Source organism: Motacilla alba, chromosome 15 (assembly GCF_015832195.1).
Source record: "Motacilla alba alba isolate MOTALB_02 chromosome 15, Motacilla_alba_V1.0_pri, whole genome shotgun sequence".
NCBI classification, from domain to species: Eukaryota; Metazoa; Chordata; class Aves; order Passeriformes; family Motacillidae; genus Motacilla; species Motacilla alba.
In genome coordinates, this window is record NC_052030.1 from 5,820,484 (window position 1) to 5,831,033 (window position 10,550).

The 10,550-nt window shown below is 47.3% G+C and overlaps 1 long non-coding RNA gene across 1 annotated transcript; it reads right to left on the reverse strand.

Moving 5' to 3' along the window:
* Window positions 1–1,201: 1,201 nt before the first annotated feature.
* LOC119707607 lies at window positions 1,202–8,241 on the reverse strand. Its single transcript, XR_005258797.1, has 2 exons — window positions 5,875–8,241; window positions 1,202–2,851 (listed from the first exon to the last, which is right to left on the reverse strand). It is a non-coding gene; the product is annotated as an uncharacterized LOC119707607 (long non-coding RNA).
* Between the last annotated feature and the right edge of the window lie 2,309 nt (window positions 8,242–10,550).

Sequence of the window (10,550 nt, forward strand, 5' to 3'; positions counted from 1 at the left end):
CCAAAGTGGAAGTAATCGCTCTTTTTTCTTCTTGCATTTGTCCTTTCCTGTTTCATTCACCGATTGAAAAATGGCTAAAGAGCAGCCCCCATTTCACCTCCCCTTTTCCCTGATTGACTCAGCAGCTCCTGGGACAGAGAGAGGAAAGGGGCCTCGAGGTCACAACCTTCACAATCTTCAAAGCCCCTGCCGCTTCCAGCAGCTGTCACAGCTCTCACTGACCATATCCCCAGAAGGTCAGCAAAAAAATAAACACTGGGGCCCGACAGGTCCCCTTCTCATGCAAACTGGCCATTTCCCTCCCCAGCTCCCATTCCATGCATAGATTACACATTGGAGACCCCCTTGGATTTGCACAGAGCTATGCAAGAGCAAAATGCCACAGAAAATAAAAGCAGAAGGGCTTCCTGGGCAGGCAGGGTGGGAAAAAGAAAAGCAGCTTCCTGAGCTCTCCATGCCCACCCACAGGCTGCTGCAGCCATTTTGTGTGCGCAAAGCCTGAAGGTGAAGCTGGGGAGGGGGCTGACTTTTCCCTGGGAGAAAGACTGCAGGGAAGGATTCAGCTTTTGTATCTGCTTGTGCATGTGAGGGATGGAAGATAGAACCCAAAAGAAATAGGAAATTAAGCATAGAGTGTAAAAGCCTTTTTGTCAGGATTAGATTGCATCCCTCTCTGACAGCCAGCCTGCTTTCTGCACTCACCTTCCTCTGCAAAAAGTCATGATGAAGCAGAAATAGTGCCAGGGAGAAGTACAGGTTCAAAAGGACAGAGCAGGAAGGTCCTTTGCTAAGGAAATACCCCTCCCCAGCCCTCTTTTATAAAGTATCCATTTCACCATGACCACTAATAATCAAAGGGCTATTTCCTGGCCTTCCCAGATGCAAAGCACTGTTCTCATCTCCATTATTGCAATCCCTTCCCCTCCCGCCCCACACTCACTTCCCTAGCCGTGCTCTCCCATGGCTGAACCCAGCACGAGGGCGCGACTCGAGTTTTTCAGGCTCCGCAGTGAAGGAAGACGCTCGTTTCCTATTCACATTTTCAGCCTCTCCCCACAAGACCAAACGGGTGAGCAGCACACCGGATCGCAGGGCAAAAACTCGTCGAGGGGATTTTTATCTGCGAGGGGCTGCCAGGGAGGCAGGAGGGGCTGCTGACCTGCAAGAAACCCCCCAGGAAGAAAAGGCAGGGACAGGGGGCTCGGAGGTCACTTTTATTTATTTGTTGTCGGCCGGGTACAGCAGAGGGGCTGTCCCAGGCCCCGCGGCAGCGGGGAGCGCGGCCAGGGCCGGCGGGGCGGGGAGCGGCGGCGGGCCCGGGGCAAGCGGTGCGCGGAGCCGCTCACCTTGTCCTGCCCCTGCGCGTACGCTCTCCGCCGCTGCGTGTTTAAACAAAGAAAGTTGCACAACCAAAGTCCGTCCGTCAGTGTCGTGTGTATCCCCTCCGCCCCGTTAAGGCGGCTCTCGGGTGCGGCGGGACGTCCCCGTCCCTGCGCGCTGTCACCGGCTCGTCCCCGGCTCTTGCCGCTCCCCGGCGCACTGACGCCCTTTCATTATTGCACTGCTCGCTGCGACCGTGACAGTAGTGCAACAGGGAAAGAGGGGCAGCCCGGCCGGTGGTCCCAGCGCTGGCACAGCAGCTGCGGCGGCTGCCGGGCTGGGGGCACAGAGGGAGAGCCCGAGTGGGGCGGGAAGATCCTGGCTTTGTCCCCGAGCTGGCCGCCTCCCACTGGAATGATGCTAGGGGGCAGCTCGGGGAGGGGGGAGTTAAACCGAGGGTAGCGGCAGCCGTACAAGGGGAGGCAGCGGGCATGGCCCCACAGTATGGCTCCGGCCCCTGCCCCGAGCCCCGCCGCCCCGGGGAGATGCGCGGCAGCGGCCCCGCGGCAGCTCCGCCGCGCCCTGATCCGGCCCTCAGTCCCCTCCCACCACCCCTTTCCCTGGGCCCCTGAGGTCCCGAAAGGGACCGCGGGGACCACCTGAAATGGAAGGCAGGGCCACCCACTCGGCCATCCTGGCTGCTGTCAGCCCCCAGCTGATCCTCACAAAGCGGAGAGGAGATTTAACACCCCCATCCCTGCTCCGTTCCCACGTACCTCAGAAAGCAGCTCTCGGGAAGGGCCGGAGGCAGTGCCCGGCCCCGCTGCGCCGCCCGACCCTGGAATAGCCCCGGGTATTCGGGGCACGGTCGCGGAGCCCGGCGGGCCGCACTCGCCGGGCAGAGCCATGAGCTTTGTTTCGCCGAGGTTATTGGGATTAGAGCCTCGGCCTCTTTGTGCTGTGCTCTGCTTTGCACCACACTGGTTTTCGGGCTGGGATCAGGCACAGAAACAGCAAGTATGGCTATGTATCTCCTCCCATCCTTTGGTGGGTGTTTACATCAGTATGTAATATAGACACCCTTCAAACGTCTCAGAACTCATACTATTTTAGAAAGGAACCATGATGGGTTTCTCTGGTTTCAATCACTGCTTGTGTTTTAAACACGAAGCCGTTTTGAATCCTGTGTGATAGCATCAAAAATATGCCCATTACTCACAACCTGAGTCACCAGAATAGCACGATTATTTGTCACAAATAACATCTCTGTACAATTACTCGCCTATCTAACAACACTCAGCATTTCACAACTTTTCCCTTAACTCGGTGGGCATATGGGGTTATTTTTTCCTGCTGTGGCTTTCTTCTCTCCATGAAGAACAACCCTCAAAAGAAAAGACCCTATAAGCAATATTGCACTACTACCCTGATCACAAAAGCAGAGGCAATATTGATAGGGTCTCATCCTTAAGGTTAGGAAGCTGGATTATGTGTCTTGCAGCAGGTGACTGGAGGGAGCTTCATTCCATGCCTGCAAATGGGGAAGGGGTAAAAAGTTAGAAAGCAGTGCACTGCCCTATGGATCACAGCACCATGTGCTCCTGGGAGAGTGGGGATGCAGGAATGGAGTAAATCTCTGACCCACAGAACCCGTGCATGGGCACTACCCCTTTCTCCCAGGTCACATTTAACTCCAGTATGGATTTTATCCAGATTTTTGTACCTCCATCCCCAGTTCTCACTTTCTTCTGTGTAAATTCCTCTCCTTTATTAATAGCCTCAGTCAATTAGCTGCCTAGCTGTCAGAGGCTGGGAAGTGCTATTTATTTGATTAACTGATAGTTGTATTTTGAGCCTCTTAGTAACAGGCATCAAGTCCTCAGAGAACTTCCTTTCTAGGGCTGTCCTACTTGGAGAGCCCAGTGTTTTAAATATCCCTCCCTTCATTGGAAATCACGGGATTAAGTACACACTAAAAATTAGAAAGCAAAACAGGATCTCCAGGGCTGGCTCTCCAGCACTGACTTCACATTTATGCACACAGGTTAAACAGTGTTTGGAGACGCACGCGTGTTTTGCCCTAGCTTGTTTTGTTTGGCTTTTTCTTCTCTTCCCCCTCCCCAGCACCTTTTCTGTCCAAGGCTGGAAGGCACAATCTTCAGCTGGGGCTGGCTTAGTGTTGAACACACCAACAGCCACAGAAATTACTCCCAGGGAAGGGCTGAGACACCTCCAACTTCAGGGGTGCTTTGCCAGCTAGACTCTTCCTCTGCACTCTGGCTCCCAATTAACCTGCCCCAGCGCATTTGTCACGTAGGAACACTTAAAAGGCCCAGAGGAAGGGGAAGGAAATTTCATTCCCAGGCCATCCCAAACCAGGTCATGATTTTGACACATTAAGCTTCTCTTTCCTCAGTCTGCTTTCCAGTGGATTAAATTGGAGTGTAATGAAGGGACAATCCCCTAATTCATGGATTCCTGGCTAATTTATCCATGCTACGTTGATCTGGTCTTTGCCATTGGAGGTCCCGGGCTTTTGGCATGCTGGTGTAAGGCAGCCCTGCATCCTCTTTGATGCTGCCTCACTTGCCAAAGAAAAAGGAACTAGGCAAGCTCCATTCAGTGTTTGGTTTTTCTAATGCCCAATAATCAAAATCTCCAATCTGTCCCAATCCCTCCTTTTCCCCATCCTTTGTGATGCTTGTGGAAGAAAACAAGGATCTTTTTTTCACATTATTTATTTATATTAAATCTTTGCTCACACTAATTAAAAGTCCACATTCACAGAGATTGCTGAAAGCAGCTCAGAATTGAGCTTTATCAAACTTCTGTGTTCGTGTTACCTTGGCAAAACCTCAGGTTTAATCCTGCCATTGCTTTTCAACAATTCCTGCAACCTAGACATCCAGTTGGACTGAGAACATAAAAAAAGATGCAACTAGGCTCAGCCTTACCTTTCCATCTATTCCCGTCCAGTCTATTTTGTTTATTGTTTACCATGTCTTTTCCACTCTTCAGCCTGGATGTTATCTCAAACAAGACTTAGGACATAATACACACAATTTAACTTCTCCAGGGGCCCAAGAGACAAACCTACTGGCAAGCTTACAGTGGAAACACACAATCTGCACGAGAAGTGATGTTACTGATGCATGGATGGTGTGGGGGAAAGCACGATTTGACAACTTCCTCATAACTTAAGTACTTCAGTAGTTGCAGAAGCTACAACTGGCAGGGGAGGGTAAGGGATGTAATTAGAAATGTCAGCCACAAGTTCCAAGCAAAGGCAATTAAGTTACTTTATGTTTCTGGATCTGTGCTAGGAGCCTAGATGTGTCTCAAAAATGTCCTTATCGCTAAGTGGCGTATTGGCACAGGCCTCCTCACACATTGCCTTTTTTTTTTTTAACAAAAAATAAAGACTGAATCAGCCTTCAATAGTATTCCAATAGTATTCCACCTAGTTTGCAAATGATGTGCAAAGCCTGGGTTGCACTATGTCCTATAGCAGGGAGACTCTCTGGAATGTATATGGGGTTATTTTAAAATAAACGTTTAAACACGAGATTATGAAATGCATGCTATTTATACACTGTGAGGCTCAGCATCTCTAGATATGTTTAGAAACCTCTCTTGCCTTTAATCACAGTTATAGAAACTAAATGGAAATGTCACCCAGACTAGTATAGAAATAACACTTTATATGTTGCTCAATAATGGAAGCTCTTTTTTTGGCAGTGCGTGTGGGGGAATCTTACTGTAGTGGAGCCTTTGCTATGTGTTTAACTCCCCTTTTTCTGATGTTAGGAGACAAACAGACTGAAGTGTCCTTACTATGAAACATTGGGATAAATAAAGTAGTGAGCTGAGTCTCTGGAGCTGAGAGGCCTCTGCTCTTCAGGAGATCAGAGCATGCCTTCCCTGGTTTAGCTTAGGGAGCCATTTCTCCCTCCCTTTGTTGCTCTTTTGTTTGTTTATTTTTCTTGTGGTTAAAGATGCCACTGGGGCAAGTGTTTTTTTTAAATTTTCATCTCAGTTACAATCTCACAAAACATAGAAGGGCACAGTCCAGCCTTGTTTTCCTGGTCACAGCCAGTTCTCTAGGCTGAGGAAAGGAGACCATTTAAAAGACATCTTGCAATTAAATACATTATATAGTTTACAATATATTTTCTGCAGTGGAATTGACACTATCACCAAAGGTCAAAGCAAAAACTCTAAATAGCTGTCGGCTGAAAGTTGATCTAGAGTTTTCCATCATATTTAATAATTTTATCATTGTTTTAAAACTGGGAAGTGTTGCCTTTTTAATTTTTTTTTCCTTTTTTAAGAGAGAAAATTCTTAGCATTCCAGTCCTGGCTCCTTAAGTCTATCTAGCAAGTTTGTACAAATCTGTCCAGAAAAAAAGGGGATTCTTGCTTCCATGCAAGAGTCAACTTGTCCAGGTGTGAGACTCCAGAGAGTAAGGGTTGATAATCCTCTCTGAAAACATCACCTTCCCAAGTGTGTTTCACCCACCAAGCTCAGGGATTCTGTCACCCACAGCCACTTACCAATATGTTCCCCTTCTCCTGAAATCAGGAGGGATTACACTCCAGAATATCCTGCCATTTGATTCTTGTTCATAATATTTAGTTTGTGGGTTTCAATAACCCTTTTCTCAGCAGCAATATTTCCTGGGCTGGCAGAACCCAGATCTGCGTCAGTGAGCTCCATTAAAAGGAATGACAGAGCTCCTTAAACAGCCCAGACTTTGTAACCCCACAATACGGCTTTTCTGCATGGTGTTTACCAGCGCTCTGCTGTCTGACGGAAAAAAAAAAAATAAAAAAGACGACTTATGGTACTAAATGCAGGAGGAAAATAGGGCTAAATACTATCACCCTGGAAGTGCCGATCCCACTGTTGGCCCTGCCTGTACAGGGCAAGTGAAAGGCCTTGTAGTTGCCTTGGCTGGGGAGGAGAACACGCAAGGCTGATCCTGAGCTCCCCCAACTCTTTCCCCCACGGCAAGGGCCAGACTCCCGGCACCGCACACCCAGCAGCCCCCAGCCCGCCCGTGCCCGCAGGGCCAGAGCTGCGGTCTCTGCACGGGCCCCAGGGACGAGCCTGCACAGCGGGGCCGCACGGCACCAGGGGAAGCGGCACCTCCTGCCTCCCTTCCCCAGCCACCCAGGAGCGGCCAGAGCAGGAGCGACCTTAACACAGATCTAGCACTCAATGCAATGACTCAAAAAGTCCCCCTGAAAAAAAAAAATCCCTCTGAAAACTTAAACCATCTGATTTCACTTTCCGCTCCAATTGGTTGTGTAGCCAGGGCGCAGGTCTGGCCTCCTCCACCACACTAATACCCTATGTGTGCTGCCTCCACAGAGGAGGGGTTCTTTTAACAAGTTTATGCAACAACAGGATGGAGGCTCTGCCGGAGCCCTTCCCCCCGCAGCCCGACCTGATTCCCCGCATTCCTCCCGCGCCCTCCCCCTCCGACCCAACTGGAGACAAACTCTGGCATCTCCACACACATGCAAATGGTTTCCCTTGCACAAATACAGACTCCTGAAGGGGCCTTTGCTTCCGAATCCCCCCTCTTTTTTTTTTTTTCTTTCCTCCAGTGCCTTTTTTTTTTTCTCTGTTACATTCCTCAGCCAGGCAGGGTTGAAAAAAAAAAAAAAAAAGTGGGGAAGGGAGGGTTTGGAATGTGTAACCTCCATCCCAGGCCCAAATCTGCAGGGAACCTCGTCCTCTCCCCTCACACCCCTGGGGCCTGCCTTCCACAGAGCTGGCCCTCAGCACAGGGCGTTTGTGGGCTCCACTGCCCCAGCCAGAGCCAGGAGCCCTCAGAAGGTTGCACCTCTCCCTTTCCAAATGGGATATGGTCCTTGTCATCACACAGGCCTTTCCCTGTATCACACGCCTCAAATTCCCCCCACGCCCAGGGGAGGTTTTGAAGCGTAGTGACCATATTATTTTTAAAGACATAACTTCATGCAGGAAAATAACTATGCATCTATTACCCCTGTGATTTCTCCACCTCCAAACAAGGCAGGCTCGCATGTCTGAGAGGCCATCTTACAGCCCAGCATCAGCCCCACCAAGGCTTTCACTAGCACTTATTTCTATTCGCTGATGGGCTCACACGAGCGCACACACACACAGAGAACAAAGCGTTGCCCTGCTCCAGGGTGGCTTCCAGCTCCTCACTGGTCCACCCTCCTTCCCATTCTCCCTGGCCAGGGGCAGCAAAGGGCCCTTCATGCTCCCACTCTGGTCACTCTTACACTCCTATTGATGGCGAGGGGGGAAAGACACTCCCTAGCAAATCCCTCAGAGATTTCACTCTTTCCTACTTCTTCTTGAATCAAGAATTAGAAGGAAGAAGAGGGGAAAGTGCCAAAGCTAAATAGGCCTCCCTGTTCCTTAACACACACACACACACACACATACAAAAATGGCAACTGTGTTACGCTGCAGAGATGGACGAAAAGAAAAGCTCTAGAGAAAGGGAGCCATGGCAGCTCGAGTTTCCTCCACTGAGGCCTAGAATTGCACCGCATGGGCCACCAGCACCATGCCTCCAGTTCAGGCATAGAGGCATAGCCTTCTCCTCTGGGCGTGAAAGGGACACAGCCTTCAGCTCACCCCAGCAACAGAAGGGCTGAAAAGGTGTCTTTTGTCTGCTCCCTCGGTCATTGGAGAACTGGAGTGCGTTATTGAGGATTCAGCTTCTCCTCAACTGTCTAAAATGGGACACGCTCCCCCCCTTAGGATGTGGTCCTCCATTTTCTGCCTCCCCATAGCTCGCTCACCAGCACGTCCTGGCCTGGCTTGGGATGTGCTGTGCAATCTGAAAGCACTCGTTTACCTAGATTTGATTTCCAATATGACGGCTCTCCCCACCCCCACCCTTTGCTCCCAAGGTAACAGCTCAAGGCTTCAGGAAAAAAAAGACAGAGAGAGAGAGAGAGAGAGAGGAAGGTCCCATCCCCCAGCCCTCCAAACCCCTTTCTTAGCAGCTGCAAGCTAAAATACCACATCTGCCTCCAACTACACCGCGAGTGACAGTCACCAACATATTGTTATTTAAAGATCAATTCTGAATGCAGTGTTCCTGTTCCTAGGCCTACATCATCCTCACATCTCAGCCTTGCTCCACGTTGCTGTTGCGAAGTACAGGGACAGATTGTCTTTCAAATCCTATTGATTATTGTTTAGGTATCTTGTACTATTTTTTTTAATGAAAATGAGGGTATCAATATTCCTTTAATTTTAACAGTAATTTCTCTAAAAGTGAAATATGATGGAACTTGAAAAATACGTCAATAGGAAGAAAAAATTAAATTGTCTGCAAATACATGGGTATATATTAAAGTCACTCAATTCTATACACAACAGTAACATCCTTAGGTTCATAAATCCCTAATTTTTAGAGCAGAAGGAGGAAAATATTCAAAGCTGGTCAGGATATTTTTAATGGTGATGATTGCTCTGAAGGAGGACAAGAGGGCTTTAAAAGGTGAATAGGCCAGCTTTTTATTTTACAACTTGGACACACAAACCCAAGCTAGTGGCAGAAAGGGCAATCCATTTTGTACACTGAAGCAGTCAAAACGGGGAACAAAACCCAAGGAATTTCCATACAAACCACTCAACCCAAACACAAAATAAACAAACAAACAGAAGGGTAGGGATTTTTTTTTAAAGCAATTTCTACATGATCTTGGGTTTTTAATGCTTGTTTGAGCCTTTGTGGTGGAGAGAAGAAATCAGAGTAGGGGGCCGGTTCCCTACTAAAATGCATTAAATAACTACAGAATGCCATAATGTCAGGGGCTGGGTGTGCAACAGTAACTGATCATAAAGGATGTATTAGGACTGGAACCAAATGCTTTGACAATATTATTGCACTGCTTTATTTGTGCAGACAGTAGTGCAACATTGTCAGAGCCAGCGATACCAGCAGCCACTGTCACGTTCTGCACAGCTGTCCCTGCATCCTTTTGTAAAGGACTGTTACATTACAGTGTTAACCACAATAACGTTTTTATGTTTAGCCCCAATAAAACTCTGCATGACAAAGTTTATTTGCAATCGTAATTAGACAAGGTAAAAAAAAAAAAAGAAAACAACAAAAAGTTAGTTAAAAAAAAATGACAGAAAGGGAGGAAAACAAGGGATAGGGATAGAAAAAGACCACTGTTAGTATGGCTTGTTAAACAAACCATTGAAGTCTTCTGCTACATGCCCAGTCTATCTAGGCATGGTACATTATAAAGGTTTTATACAATAAAATATTTTTCTACTGTAATGGAGAATAAAACAAGAAGGGACATAATTCAGTATCCTCAAACGTATGTGCTTCCATAAAACCCAAACTGGTCAGTCAATGAATCTGAACTAGACTATTTAAATAAATCACAGAAAATGCCAAGCCTTTCCTGTGCCTTCAGAAGTTTTCTTAATTGTGCTGTGATTTTATCATGGTTGACCAATACCGATGAAAAAAACTGGGGGGTGTGGTGTATATATAGAGTGGTATAAATACACAGTGCTTTGATTTGGAAAATGATGAGACCTGGGTACAAAAATATCCAGTGCCTGGGCTTCAATCTCACACATATCTGTGTGTGTGACCACTCAAAAATTACAGCATAAACACCACAGATTCCTAGAAACAAATCAACAGCATTAAATCCCTGTAGACATCGATAGGGATCACCTTAAACATATAGGAGAAAGTTTCTCTAAGGGGAAAAAAGTATAAGGAAATCATAAAAAATTTCAGTGTAGATATTGTATGGAAGAGTGTAGAAATTAGCAACTAATTACTCACAAGCTATTGGTAAACAAAGCAAGTAATGGGATGCCTTGAAAGCTCTCAGAAATGTTTGGAGCTTATGTCTGAAATAGGATGTTTAAATTATTCTAGCCCATTTCTATAGACAGACACATAAAAATGTAAAACCCAGAATCTCTCTCCTTATTTAAAACCACTCTCATATGTATAAAACCTTGTTTAACACACGTGCATAAATACACTGGAGGAGGCATCTATTTTAGGGTTGTTTGCCCACTCTGAAGAGGGTGGGCTGCTAAAGGGGGTCATGTTTCTGCCAGCCAATGCCCTTTTAATATTGCACTGCTCATCATAATTGCCAGTAGTACAACAGAAAAAGGGCTCTGGACAACAGCATACTTCAGAGACTTTCCAAAATAAATGATAAATCAGTTA